The sequence below is a fragment of the Etheostoma cragini genome, chromosome 20 (assembly GCF_013103735.1).
Source record: "Etheostoma cragini isolate CJK2018 chromosome 20, CSU_Ecrag_1.0, whole genome shotgun sequence".
Lineage (NCBI taxonomy): Eukaryota > Metazoa > Chordata > Actinopteri > Perciformes > Percidae > Etheostoma > Etheostoma cragini.
Genome location: NC_048426.1, coordinates 19539332 through 19555436, shown reverse-complemented (window position 1 = coordinate 19555436; position 16105 = coordinate 19539332). Strand labels below are relative to the sequence as shown.

At 38.7% G+C, this 16105-nt stretch overlaps 1 long non-coding RNA gene across 1 annotated transcript; it reads right to left on the bottom strand.

The window, feature by feature from the left end:
- Positions 1–1325: 1325 nt before the first annotated feature.
- LOC117935834 lies at positions 1326–14768 on the bottom strand. Its single transcript, XR_004654830.1, has 4 exons — positions 14590–14768; positions 7728–7734; positions 4835–4838; positions 1326–1335 (listed from the first exon to the last, which is right to left on the bottom strand). It is a non-coding gene; the product is annotated as an uncharacterized LOC117935834 (long non-coding RNA).
- Between the last annotated feature and the right edge of the window lie 1337 nt (positions 14769–16105).

Genomic DNA, 16105 nt, shown 5'->3' with positions numbered 1-16105 from the left:
ATATAAGCTTGAAATAAAAACGGAATTATGATCATTACAAAGCTGCATTTGTTGTCAATTTCTGAAACTTTATTGAAATATAAATTTGTTGGATATATACTATATATATTGTTGATACATAGTTTTTTAATATTTTTCTTTAGACAAAAGTTGTGTGTCATAACTAGGTCCTCTGTCAGTCGGTGTCGGTAAACATGTTCCGAAATGGCTTTCCCTCTTGGAGATATTTTCCATTCATCATAAAGTGCATTTCGTATGTTTGTTAGTGCATTTTGGGTTCATTGTTATTATTGCACAATAAGCCCAGTTCTTTCAATTTCAAGAACAACATAGGAATGGCAGTAATAGTGGCATAGTAGCACATTTCATACAAAAAGCAGGCTTTCAGAATTTATTTGGGTGGCCTGTGCCCCAGTAGGGCTTTATGTCTAGCAACGCCCCTGCCTGCTGTTTTACACATTAAATAAGCTCCTTAATAGCAAGACTCCCCCATGATGAGAGGTGAGTGCAAGCAAAGAAAAACAGAAATAAAGTCAGCGGAAATCTTTCTTTCAGACCTGATTAAATCAGCATGGTTGGAACAAAAACCCACTCCACCACAGCAAGAGAAAAGTTTTTTTTTTTTAATCCTATTGCCATTCCTGCATTTAAATCAGCAACTTCAAACACCACAGCAAAAGGCCTACAGAAAGAAAACGAGCCAAGTAATAAAGAAGAAAGCAGCGCTAGTACTTCAGTATTATTAGTATTATCATATTTACATTGCACTCATCTAAACAGAATGCATCAGGGTTTTACAGCATGAACAGGACAATTCAGGACAAGATTAAACCCAAGAGGGTGAGTCCATAATTTAGAAGAAGAAACTACAGAAAGATACACATGGATAAGTGAGGACCCTGAATCAAACACAGTGCATCCTTGAGTTATTACAGTTTAATTAAAGCACTAGAAAGTCATTCTTGTAATAATGATCCTGTAATTGTCTTAAATTACAAGAGGGGAAGCTTCAACACAGAAAACCATTCCATCTTCTCCAATAATATTAATATTATCATCATCAACACTTAAATTGGCCTGGGGTACATAGGGTCCCACATGTCATTAGGGGGAGCTGAGTTCAATTAGGCTTTTTATAAATATGAAATTCATTCATTTGTGTTGTTATAATGTAGATTAAGGTTAAATGGTTCCTTAAAAGAGCCTTAAATGTTTTTTTTGTATTAAAATGGCTGACATTCAGCATCACCAGTGGTGGAAGTGTTTACTTGCTAAGTAGCAGTACCACTTCATGATATATATGTTGTACTCAATTATGAGTATGCATTCAAATTCCTACTGAAGTAAAACTACAGAGGTCTTATACATCTCAAAGCCTTATGCAGGGTTTGATTTGTAGAAAATAAAGCAGAGGATGGGATGTTTTTTTAATCATGCACAACAAAACAAACTTCAAGATTCAAATCGCCCTTTCAACACCATGGATAAACTGCCACTTGGCCAGCCATGCAAAAACAGATATTTATTAACTTCAATATTCAATGGAAAATAATCTAAAAAATGAAAAAGCACAACGGGGTGTCAACTTAAAACACAGCGCTTTCAAGCCGGAGAGAGTGCACTTTGCGACAAAAACAAAATACGTTGACCCAGGAAACACTTGTTTGTTCCTCGGGAGTGTTCTAATCCAAACCACGATCTTTTCTTAAAGGAACACGCCACCTTTTGTTGAAATAGGGTTTATCACCCTAGCTGTAGATAGGGGGGCCAACGCATTGTTTTAGTCCAGTGAAACACCGGCAGCGCCCCCACTAGTTAGCTTAGCATAGTGAATGTAATCCTATGTTGCCTGTTAGCATGTGTGAGTGAAAGTGAGCCAACAAAAACATCAACCTTCTTGTAGCGTATTCACAATGAGTACAAATAGCAACGCAGATTAAGATTAGACGATTTCTTAGGCAGATATTTACTTGGGACCAAGGTTATTGTAGTTTTGCTTTTTTCAGTCATTTTATTTCTGTTTTGTTTTGACTTATTGTTTTTAAATTCAGTTTAGTTTTATTTAATTTTTAAAGCGTGTTGCTAGTTTAGTTATCGCTTTGTTTTTGAAAATGCTTATGTATGTGACTTAGTTTAGTTTTTATTAGTTTTAATGTTAGTCTTAGTCTTTCTTTGTAATATGTGTTATTTGTCTGGGGATTCACAAAGGTCAGAACAAGTATTGTGTAATAATAACTCAACAAAAACGTGAAAAATGTAAAATGTAGCCTACATAGATGGTCATACATTTGTAAACCGTCTACACAGGACGCAAGAATGTGTAAGTGACGTGTTCCAGGAGAAAAACCTAAATTGCCAACAGACTAAAGAAGACATACATGAACAGGGCTTTTGGTATGAGTAAAGTGGTAAATCTTTTGAAGTCAATCGACTCACACAGTTGTGTAGACATCCCAGCATCAATCCACATATTAACCCACGTTCCCCCCCCCCCCGCTTTTGGTGTTCCTGCGTATTTACTAACCAGCTATTGGGTCGCCAGTGAAAGCCCTCCTGTAGTGTTCTCTGTCCTGCGGTTGTCCCCTTCTTGCTGCCTGGCCCTATATACGGTGTTTTTGATGCAGACTTAGGCAAGCCCTTTTGATTTCAGTTGTTACTTGAAATATTGCTGTTTAACTACGCTTAACATGTGAGCTAAATGCAGCTTATTCTTTGAGCCAGTGACAGCAACTTAAACCCCATGCACTCTCTGGGATGCAAAGGATTAGCTTCTCAGGGCATTGTAGCTGGTAGCGTATGATGGGTGTCAAAACACCAGTGCCTTTTGTTCCCACACACCTGGGGCATCTTGTCACATCATATCTTCAGAAAAGCAGCAATTGTATTACGTTCGCTCCCTCAATTAGCAAATGTGCTTTGACTAGTAATTCTGTTCGATGCATTGTTATATGACAAAACACCATGAGATGCAGCCAGGGGAGTTTTACTGCCACCCACCTACAATGACAAAGTTTAAAGTTAGGAAAAAGGACTATTTGAGTTCTAAATACACATGTGCTGTTATTGGGCACTGCTGGCGATTAGGTTGAGATGATGTTAAAATGTTAAATTACCAGATGTCTTTTTCTGTTTTATGATGTCTGTTTCTTTTACTGTATATTTTAAATGTGGAACTATTGTACAGTTGTCTTGGCCAGGACACTCTTGAAAAAGAGATTCTGGATCTCAATGGGATTATTCCTGGCAAAATAAAGGTCAATAAATAATAATAATAAATCCTCATTTGCAGAAGAGAGGTGGAGGGAGAAGTTTCTACAATGAAGCACATTACTGAGCAGCCGCTGGTTTTGTAACTCCCTTTTTTTATGCACTTACTTTTTCCTTGTGTGCCAAAATAATAATCAACAGACTTACCTTGAATCTATTTTTTTTTTTTTTTTTTTTTACAGTTTGTGACAAATGACAAAATCTGACACTGCCAACAATGCATGCAATGACACTGGGTGATGACACTATACCTCGTATACCAGGAGCTGGGTAGTTCTTAAAGATAAGCACAGTTAATGTTCAGCAACTGCTGATTAGTCGTATTCCTTCTTATCCTTAAACAACAACAAGCATTTCACAGGTACGTGTGCATTTCACAGCTGTAAGTGCTTCAAAACATTCATGGAACACATTCCACACTAATCCTTTCCTGTTATATTTACAGTCCTGGATCTTTACACTGAATAATGAAGGTTTGTGGGAGTAGAGCGGAGGGGGAACACCGTCGGAGAATCATCCTGAATACATGTAGACTTTTCATGGTCAAATAAATTCAGGATTGTGTCTTTGATATTGCGTACAGCGAGAGCAGATTTAAAATGGTTTCGAGCTACTCTACTTCAAACACTGACGCACCGGGGACTAAAAACAACAGTGGAGACATTAAGGGGGCTTTAGATATGCATAACCACATGTGATTTACTTGGTGAGAGAATGAGAGAGAGCCTGCGTGTGTCCTGCAGTGTGTATAACTTTGAGAGGAGCACTGAAGACGATCCCACTCCACTCTGCATAATTCAATTGGCAGACAACACTCTGGGGTTGCATAAGACATGCCTTGAGAGACTCGATACGGTGTGTGAGTTAGTGTGAATGTGTGTTTAATATGGTAAAAAGGTACCTTTTAACGAGGCTGATGTCAAGGCCGAGGGACTTAGCGGGTGTCCTGAAGACGTTAGGAGGAACGCTAATCTTTTCTCTACCTCTTCACCTATCTTTTACATCACCAGTCCTTTCATCTACACCCGTCCTCCCTAACTGCGGTCCCCTCCTCCACCCACTTAGACATGGCTAAGAGTCTCATATATATATATATATATATATTTATTTATATATATATATATATATATATATATATATATATACATATATACACAAACACACACACACACATATGAGGGCTGAGGAGCAAGCTTTGATGAGGGATCAAGGAGGAACTATACGCGAGGATACATGATAGCAACCTTCCCGGAAGCCGTGCAGCTAAAGGAGTTGCTAACTCTGCCAAAACAGCTGAAGTATTCATGTGACGCTTCAGAGGAAAGGATGCCTCATCCGTCTTAAACACATTTGCTTGTTTCCTCTCTCCTCCAGTGATTTCCTCTCCCTGGCCTCCTCCGTGGGAGGGACTAAGCCGCGAGGAAGGGAGGCAAGGAAAGGAGTCTCAAAGGCAATTTAAGCTCCATAAGAAGCAACGAATGTTCAACTGATAGCTACGATACGTTAGATGAAGGGGATCGCCCTGTCTTGTGCGTCCCTTTTTGTGTAGCTTCAGTGCTCCAGGCACAAAGCTGCCAGAGAGAAGAGATAGAAAATGATGTTTGCACTGGTGCATGTCTCCACTTGTCTTTGTCAATGTAATATTTAATCTAAGGTGAAAAATGCACGTTGCTTACTTCCATAAAGTTGGGGAACTCACAAAAGACAAATTATACAAGATTAAGAGTCTTCAGCCTTGTTGGTGGCTCAGTGAGGCTGCACTGTACAGTGGTGCTTTGAGCTAAATGCTAACATCCTCACAACAACAGTGCTACTATGCTGATCTTAAGCAGATATAGTATGTACATGTTCAACATCTTCAATTAGTGTGTTAACATACTAACATTTGCTTAAAGATGATCCACTTGCATGCTATGCCTTGAAACAGCCCTATCCTGATTACAGGTACACTGATCTTTTTGTGTAAAATCTGTGGAGTGCCCCTTTAATGCTCTCTCTCACTCTGGTCTGTCTTTCCATCCTATTCATCCGTTCCTGCGTCCAAAAAACTCTTGGGACATATCTGTGAAAGTCTAATCTTTCCTGCTTTGGATTAAGGCTGCCGTATCTTTGGCTTGAGACCTCCCAAGACTTTATCAGGGACTACAAGCACTTTCTCTTCTTGATAACCCGCCAGCTAAACCATCTCTGTTTAATTGAGCCAGTCCGCTGTGTGTAGGGTCGCACTCTACATACCGAGACAAATGTAGTGCTGTTAAGCTGTCATTTTTTTAGTGTAACAAGGGGCTGCGTGGTCCCTTTATGGGTTGATGAAGCCTAAAACCTAAAACACCCCAGGGGATGGACTGATAGATGCCTGGAGGTCAACTTACAAACCAGTGGGAGTCATTTTTTTTTAGGTAAGTTGAGTCTTTGGGGGTAACTAAAAAAAAGCGCAGATTACACAATTAAATATACAGTACAGACTTTCATCTTTCTTGATGTGTGTGACAGAGAATAGCAGACAGCGAGAGGAGATGGACGGACATGATGTAGATTGGGATTCTGCTTTCCTCTTCCTTGTCTCTTCTGATAACAATCACTGTGGCCCCCTGTGTATTTGCTTCATCCTAACACTGTACGTGTTTGCAAGGTTTGGGTATAATTTTGTGTGTGTGTTGCACTCTGGAGGTAATTTGGATTTGATAGTAATAGGATAGTGTGAAACAGTTCAAATAGATTTGCTACAACAACACAGAGTAACACACAATCATGGCTGTGGACAGGTAATCTGGTTAGGCGGAGGACACACTAGCGACACCATCGGACAGACTGAGGAGAGATTTAAGATCAAAACTGAATGATCCAGATAATGAATTTTCCCTGTTCTCACTCAACGATCAAAATGATCTCACTGACTTTGTCCTAGTATTTCAAAACATTGGCAGGTTGTATCATAGGGACATGAGCAGATAGGGATTTCTACATCTTGAGTCTCAGACACTGGATCTGCCAGCTGATCTTCCTGGGGTCCAAAACAACATTGAAGCCGATAATTTTAATACATTTATTCATTTTCTTTTAGACTTCTATGCAAAAGCAGCTTCTTTTTGCAACCAGTGGAGTCACCCCCAGAAGCTCTGTCCATTATTTTTACAGTCTACAGTCCCAGAACCCTGCCTCTTGCACAATGCATGCTGGGATAGGCTTTGGCCACCCCTGACCCTGCAAAGAATAATTAATGTTGGAAGAGCAGAATGCAAGGGCAGATGTTTTGAAGATCAATACAGTGTGTGTGATGTTTATTGGAACATATTTCGAAAGAAACAATTTATTCTGTCCACATATTTTAGGCCATTGATGAAGTGCCAGTTACGCGGGTGCCCGGGAGCTAAAGCTAAATTTGGCGCCTACATTACCCACAATGAAATTGAACCACAGAGTGTAACCTGTTATGGTTTGGGTGTTTTGTCTTGTGTTATTGTGGTAGTCAGTTTTCCTGTCCTAATTTCTAGCCTGGTTTTCTGTCTTGTCTTGTAATGCGTTATTTTTGGTCTTGTTTTGTATATGTTCAGTTCCATCCTGTTCATGTTCTGTTTCAGTCCTCGGTCGCTCTCTTGTTGTTCTTTTGTGTCAGGTCTCCCTTTTGTTCCTTGCTGCCGTGTTTCCCGTGTCTCTGGATTTACTTACCTGCTGCTTACCTGGTTGTAAGACTCTTTTTGTTTGGATTCCATTTGTAGTTTTTTCTAACTGCTGCATTCTCCTCTTCCTGTGCTTGGGTCCTAACCTCCTTAAACCTTACAAATCCACTAACTCCTTACACCAACCTAACAGCAACCAGAGATTCAGGTGTGCGTAGCCAATAATGCGGCCTATGCCAAGGGTATTTTAACCGCAAGAGTACAAAACCTGCACCTTGACACATTCACTATATGAAAGCTTTCAGTCTGCAAGTAACTTTTTCTTATTGAAAAGATGAAGGCAGTATATAACCTTGCATACATAACCTCACCTAAAGCAGTAACATAAAAGCACATTTTTATCTAAACTCTACACCCGAGTTCTGAAGCTTTACTGACCCTGTAAAGAAATATAAATGTTTGGGGTACAACAACACACAGGCATGCATAGCCATTGCACAGAAACACACACACACACACACTCATTACACACAGTGATCAAAGTTAACAGTTGGTAAATGCAGAGTGGCTCTGTGGAAGAGTGGATGTGGAAAGGCAGACCTGATGTGATGTAAAATTGGGCCAGATTAAAAAAAAAATTGAAAAGAAGAGAGCATAACAGAGATAGAAAATAGAAGAGATAGCAACTGAGAAAGGAACAAAGGTTTGTTTATGGAGCATTTCAGATGCTCCTCTCCATGCTGTGCCGAGCAAAGCAGCTGAGAAAACACACGCACACACACACACACACACACACACACACACACACACACACACAGACACAGACACACAGACACGCACACACTCCCTCCGAGTAACAACCAAACGGAGACCAATGGAGTGAATTGAGGCCAAAAGTTTGAAAAGAGACTGCTTGTTTTTGTGTGCATCCGAGACTATCAAGATAGCAGCTAATGTGCTGTACAAACAGTGGTCAAGGACTCAATTTGGCTCACAGTATCCTACTTCACATTTCCAAAAAAACTTTATTTCAGGCCTTAGAAGGGGCTCATTTTAACATAATTGATTTCACCAACAAGATGGTAAAGAGACACTGTGACTTAAAGTATGTGGCCACCGACATACCATTAAATCAGAGAGCTCTTAAAAGACAGCTTGGCATTCTTCAAGTGTATCTTGATCTTGACTTAAGACCCATTCTGTATCTTGTCTAACTGCTATCTGACTGCTCTAAGCGATGTTTGGTGATGGCACTTCTTGTTAACTTGTTGTAGTATTTTCTAACAAAACAAGGCTATTTGTATTAGGGCATTCCCATTAGAGGATAGGCTGTTAGTAAAGGTGGTAGTTTTGTAATAACCTATTGAACAATCACATAGCAGTAGCTAAGTTTCCATCCACTTGTTAATCAAATTATTTGAATTATGGTAAAAACAACTCATGCGAATGTGGCTGGTGAAAGTGTGTTCCCATCCAACGGCTTTAAAGCAAATAAAAACCTGTGCATAATGACGTCACATGCTGGTTTGCGATCACATTATTATATTGAATTGATTTGAGACATTTTAAAGTGTTTCCATTCATTTTCGCACTGGATCGCACAACACTCAAGTAAACATTTGCAAACAAAGTTTTGCTAGATAAAATTAATCTACCAACAAATGATCAATATTGCACAAGTTGTAATAGTGCTTATGTGCCGCTGTGAGTCAACTCTCTTTTTTGAGACATGTTCCGCTGTTTGAGCGCCTTCCATTTACTCCGGATGACGTCCCACAGCTTGTCGTAACCTTTTTAGCCCATTTTCTTTGCAAGTTCCTGATAAATTATGAAATTTCTTAGATTTTTGCTATCTAAAATAGCTGTTATATTTTGCTAGTAAATTTAATTCAAAAAGTCTCTCGTCCCTTTGTTCATCCACTCATATCTGTCTTGGTTGACATCCGCCATGTGTGCAAACAGAGTGGAAATACTAGGCGGAAAGGAACTCAAACTTTTTTGTTGTTTTGTGGTGAGTTGCAACCAATAAATGACCTAAAACTTAATCACAATTCATTATTTATTCAGCAAATAACGTTTCCATCAGCGTTTATCACATAAGCTGTATTTCGATCAAGATAAAATCAGATGAGACCGAACGTATTTCCTTTGAGTCGATATTCATGAAATTCAATCGAATTTTACCGTTTTTATGAGGCATTTTTCGTTTGATATCACCTATTTTGTATAAAAACGTGTGGATGGAGCATAGCTAGTGTAAATTGCAAGCTCACAGTTTATTTACATAGACTGTATCAGAAATCCGGCGAAAGTACCAAAACTAAAGAAGAGATCCAAAACCAGAAGACAAAGCAGGGTAAAAAAAACTCACTTTAATCACACAGGGAAAACTGGCTGGAATGAGTGTGTTTCACCATGAAATACAAATAGAATCCATTTTTCACCTGCCTAGTGGAGATAAAGCCATAGCTTAATATGACTTTGTTTTTCAGTGAAATTACCCTTTAATTTCATGGTAGGCCCTACCCCTCTTACATTAAAACCTTTCAGCTACAGAACAATCTATCTCAGTAAGCAATGGATTGCCTGAGTGTGTGAAGTGTGTTCTGTGGGTGTGTGTACGGTTACGAGGTCTCTGCGGGGAGAGGATGCAATTTATAGTACAAACATGTTTATTAGTTTTGTTTTGAGGCTTTTGACAGAGTTTGTTTTCAACCGTCATGGCCATAAAGAAGACAGAATAGAGTGAAATTGATATGTTGAGGACAGAAATACAAAGTGGAAGGGGGGTTGGACACAGAGAGATTCTCTAATCTTCACAGTCTGAAGAATAGATGCCTTCATTGATACTGTTTTTATCTATACAAATTCATCATCTTCCTCTGGTCTGTGTGACCATATTCTTCTTCCTCCTCCTCCCCTTGGCTCTTTTCTTCTTTCTAAATGTATTGCAATACAAATTAAGGATAACAGATCAGCATTACTGTACAGGATCAGTCACATGGAAATTACTTAAACAATGAAACTATTAGGGAATTTAAAGATAGCTATACCCGATTACAGGTTGAAATTTGGGGATGGATAATGGATGCATGAATGATCGATGGATGGATGGATAAATAAATAGATGAATGATATATTCCTAGATGAAAAGGTTGATGAATGGCCTTGTGGATGGATGATAAATGGGTGGATGGCCGCATGAATGATGGACTTAAGGATGGATAGAAGGATGGTATATGGTTCTCCATCCGGTTGGATGGATAGATGGATGATAAATAGCTGGCTGGTTGGAAGATATATGGCTGGTTGGATGGATGATGTACTAATTGATGAATAATAGTGATGGATGTATTAATGGCTTGATGAATGACAGACAGGGCTGGATGGATGACATATGGATGGTTGGATGGGTTATTGAATGGATAAATGTGTCCCTTTGAAGACCACAATCAAAAGTAATAGAGTAAGGACATACTGTATAGTAAACATTTGCCCTACTGTTCTGGTTTATCTGAATTATAAATAATAACCGTAACCTTGAGTTTTCAGTGGAGCTCAGCAGCCCATGTTCTTTGAATTCATTCAATATATTCCAGTTCTTTGTTGTGATAGTGTAATTAATGCATCACATATAATGCATTTCACTGTATAAATTAAATTGTTTATACTTACACTGCTCCTTCCTGATATGAACTAGTTACCCAATTATAGCACAATCAATTGGATTGTGATTGATGCCCTTCCAGCTAAGACTAAGACACGGGGAATTGAATCCGACCAGTTACTAATACCGGAGCTGACAGATGCACGTTATGGCTCAGAGACACCCATCTTAGCCATTTTTACACTGTGTGTAAGGGTTATGAATTTCAGTGAATTACAGTAAGCCCTCCCAAACTACACCACAGAGAACCTGCAGCTAGACCAGCAAGCCAAAGCAGCTTGGTAAACTGAACAGATTTCTGGGAATCCTGATAAATTGACCCTGTGAATATGAAGCAAATAAAGTGTCCTGTTAATATGTTTTTTGCTCAGCTTGGGACCCTTGAATCATCACCTTGTGTGTTGCCATGCAGAGCTCAGCCAGCAGCTTGGGTTTTATGGAGCATTTATGGAGCGTAACAGTTCTGGTTCAGGAGAGTTCTGTCGTTTCTGATCCATTAAAATCCAAGCATTTCCTCCTTTACACCTAACACCTTTACACCAGGGTGTCTATAGGTGCCAAATGTATGAAAGCTCAGGATACTGTGTTGATCCAAGACCTTGAAAAGCATTACATTCTATTTTTTTTTAAATTATTTATGTATTTAATGTGAGTGCCGATGCTGAAATTATTAAATTTAGCACTGAAGCAATTAGTCAACTGGTTTTCTCTTATTGCGTTCATACCAATTCTGAACAGGTATTTTTTCCCTAGCTTTTATATTTTAAGAGAAGAGTGTCAGATCAGGTGTCTGTTTGTACAAATGAATTGTTACTGGAAGTTACAGATGGTTACAAAGAAAAATGAGAAATCAAGTGGTGATTGGGTTTGACGGCTTCTCTTTATGTAAGTGGGATGTTTTTCTTGACATATTCCTAATACGGCAGCAGTTAAACTGATATAATAAGCATTTATTTTCTTTGCCATGTTGGAATAGGGGGAGCTGAAAAGGTGGGTATTTAACTGAACAAGCGAAATACTCAATGTTAGCCTAAAGCGTAGCCAAGCTTTACAGTATATAACAGGTTGTATGCAAACAAAGTCGGGCAAGAATACTGGGATTATAGGAAAACCGATTTAGAATTAGCGGACTGTGAACATTATTCTCTAGCCCCGTACAGTGCTGCTGGATAGCAGTCAAGTACTAACTGTCCTCTGACTCTAGCAGATAGTGAATCTAGCAGATAATCAGAACCCCAGAGCTAAGCAGCTTGCCTTGTAAGCCTGTGAAACATTAGCTAACGTTAGTTCAGCAGCCAAAGTGTAGACAGACAGCTGTTAACAGGATCAATTTAGATGATGTGTGATGTCTTAAGCTTTGATTATCAGACATGACTTACCAGCAGCTTGTCATTATTACCATTAGTAAACAAATGTATAGCAGTCGCCACTAAATAGGATTTTATGTCTGAATGGAATGATGAAACTGACCGTCATGTAGCTGTAGACTAGAGTAAATCAGGTTTTCTAATTACAGAAGATTTACGCCAACAGTCAAGGCGCAGTCTGTATTGTTGATCACCCCCTTTTATATCCGTATGATTTCATAAAATCCTAAACAGTACCATTTGTTTAGTGTAATCCAAAACAAAACTAGTTATGTCTACTATGTCTAATATTAATTATCATGTATTTTTTATTATTTATTAGAAAAAAACTTTTTTGGTTGGGTATCATATCCCTTATACATATGTATATTTCCAACATACCAACTATTCCTATAAAGGCTCTCTGAAACCCAAAGATAAGCCTGACACTGACAATTCATCCTTATTTCAGAAAACAGTACTCTCTATTTCTGGAAATAATAGGCCAATGAGTCATTAAATCAGAAAGACTATTAGAGACTATTACTATTAAATAGACTAGGTCTATTTAGATACATAAACTGCAAAATCCCCTGCAACTACCAACATTTGAGTAGCTCAGTGGGTAATACCATAGTCTCTCCTGCGGGAGACCAAGGACAATCACCCAAGACAATCTTTGATGGGGAGTTTTTTTTCCCCAGCCACTTTCCTGTTCAACTGAAATCCTCTCACAGGCAATACTGAAATGGGCTCTTAAACACAACTAAAGTGCTCTTATAAATATTCCTGAGATGCTTTGATAAACACTACTGAAAAACACTCACATGCTATACTGAAACATTGTCATATACACTATTGAAAGATAATTCCTGTTTCAGTTGTGTTAATGAGAGCATTTGTGTTGTTCGTGAGAGCGTTTCAGTAGCGTTTATGAGCAACTCAGTTGTGTGTGCGTGAGGTTTCAGTATAGTATGTGAATATTATCTTTCATTACTGTGTATGAAAGCATTTCACTAGTGTGAGTGAAGTAATTGTGAATAATGTCCCTGATGGCCCCTCATAGCCTGTCCCTCTTTTTTTCTCCATAGATGGACTGCAATATGTCTACTGCATAGCAACTTCATAGGATGTGTGCAAATAAAAAGAAGATTTTTATTGGCCAAATTATTTTTATTTTTTTTCAAAACAAATGTTCTTTATATATGATAAATAAAGAAAAAACACAATATTTACATACATGTGGGCAGTGATGGAGATGTTGGCTGATTGGAAAATGCTTCATCATGGCAGCTGTGATTCCTCTCTGTAAAAGAAATAAGAAAGGAATACATTCATTGTCCTCACTTCTTTTCTCGTTTCCCTCTCCTGATCTAGTACACGTTACTAATTCACACCAAAAAAGAACTCTTTTGCAGTCATTTTACATTCAGTACAGAATGTACACATTAATACATACAATTATATGATATACACAGTCTCATTTGCACAGAACAGTATGTTAAGAGTGGCCAACATGTACTGTATTTTCATCTATAGTGTTTGTATGTGAAGCTCACTTTTACACAACGGAACCTTTACTAATGGAGTTTCAATTGTTACATGGATACAGTTTTGCGCATTGCACACAGAAGCAGCATTTGGCCAAAAGTGCAAATTTACGCACCCATAATTTTTGTAAAATAAATATTCTAACCGATCTTCAAATGAATCTTCATTATTACGATATTCCTCTTCTTCTGAGGAATTGAACCCCTCTGACTGAGCATCTGCATCCTTGTCGCTGCTTAGCCAAACCAGTTTCAGAGCTTCTTCCACCGTATACTTCTTGCTTGACATTTAGCCAGACTCTCTGTATGAAATGACAACTAGTGTTTCCAAGGTGGTAGGTAGGTACTTAATGATTGACTGAGTGTCCATTGGTTTTAGAGGAAAATGGCAAACGGCATGCAAGTCCACCAATTACGCACAGAAAGGCAAGTGAAGAGTGTGAGAAGCTCTCTTTCTCCCCTCTGCCTCCTAATTCACTGTGATCTAGCCAGAAATCGAAGCAGTGCTTCTGCCAATTCCGGCAATATCTGATTCACATTTTTGCACTGTAATATTGCTGAAATAATAATAGAAACATCAGGAAAACATAGTTTGGGTTACCAGACCATGGAATTTAGAGAACTAGTACAGTGCCCGTTCAAAATGTTTGCTTGGTCTGTGGTGGGGCTGTGTGTAGCTTTCTTTAGAACCATTGTACCCTGAAATTACTTACAGAAGGACCCCAACCACTTAAAATGCAACTCCACTGTATAGCCTACTGACTAACCGAGTACTTCTACGTCAGAGGAAGACAGTGTACTACTACATTTACCTGACAGAGAACGTGGCACATTCACATTTTAATCAGAAAATACCACAATTAAATTGTGGAATAATCAAACAGTTGCCTCATGAACTCATGGCAGTGCGCTTGAGATATAGAGGTTCCTATAGCTTAATAGATAGCCTATTAAATAACTTGAAAATACAGAAGACAAACCATTTTGTAGATTGATGCATCATCATGTGATATTTGCAACAAAATGACTTAAAAGCAGTGTCTGGTGGCATCACCCTCTCACTTGTCTGTAGCTGGTTGTGCTTTGCATGTGCGGGCTTCTACAATGTCCTAAATTTGGGAATTGTTTGTTTTTTGCACAAAGCAGTGCTACTTTGCACATTTTTGTGGGTCTGAGGTGTATTTCACATTGTAGCTGCCAAAGCTCCGCTGCTTTGTTTGAGTCTGTCTCTGGTCCTGCACTGTGCTCACTCAGTGTGCAGTGTGAGAGGGTGAGTGGCCAGCAGCTAGATCGGCAAAAGCCAATGTGTGCTTCTTTTAGCGATGTACCATATCCTTTGCATTTCTTATCCTATATATATCTATATATATAGATATATATCTATATATATATATATATATATATATATATATATATATATATATATACGATAACGATATGCTAAAGACACACAGACAGATAGTTCTTATTCCTATATTTATTTAACACTGAAATATTTCACCATAACTTCACTCCTGCTCTTGCGACAAATAATATTTTCTTGCATTGTCTAAAACTAATCATTCATGTGATGGAGCACGAGTCACAGTTTGATTGAACGGCTTTGATCTGAATTAGCCCCTCAGTTTTACCCGGTAAAGAGTGTACTGGTCACCTATAGTGGTAAATATATGACAAGGTCACTTTGCATGAATTGTAATACACGAAGAAATACAAAACATAAGATTCAACATTGGTTTGTCTAAGGGCTCATGTTTGAGATCTTCAGTGTTTCTTAAAGATGTAATGTTTACTGCAGCCAATCAGAATTAAGAAAATGTCTAGCATACAATCTGTGTTCTCTCCTTGTCTTGAATTTAATGTTTTTCTCACCTCTTTGTGTTCCGTTGTCCTCCTCCATCTCCTTATCTTTTCCCTCGACAACCCAGATACCTGTTAAACGCACACACAAACTAAGACATCAGCCGCAGTGATTGAAGCCTACGTAGTAGCAGACTCGATGCCTGTTCACATTTGTTTGAGACCACTGCTGATTAGCGCCTCAGGGGTTTTGATGTCGGCGAGGATTCCAATGATTTATCTCCAACTACTGAAAATATGCTTTAAATACACCTGAGGTGATGTGAGGTATTTTTCTACAGACAGACAAGTGCACCCACGTGCACAGACATGCATGCCCACTAGTCAAGGCAATTACATGTAGTGTATAACATGTTCTCCCTCATTAAAAACATCTGCTTTGTAAAGCAATGCAATGCTACAAACTGATTACAAAGATTTTTTTTCCACATTTTGTAAACATACTACAGACACATAGGCATATTAGTATTTCATCATATTTCATGTCCGTACAAACAGGAAAGACACAAGATATTAAAAGTGCTCTAAGCGATGTTGGGTGACGGTACTTCTTGTTGACGTTCAAAGTATTTTCAAACAAAACAAGACCAGCTTTCCCCTCCTTCCCCCTCATCCTGTCCCCTCCCTTCTGTGCTTCTGTACCCTAACCCCCCACCCCCAAATCCTTCTTGTCAGTTATTGGCTGGAACACAGTTTGTGTATGCTCCACAATGCAGGTGAGCAAAGTTTATTTTTGTTTCCGTTTGTGGGCTGAGACCATGTTTTTTTACAGTGTGCTCAGACAGCTCAGGGATA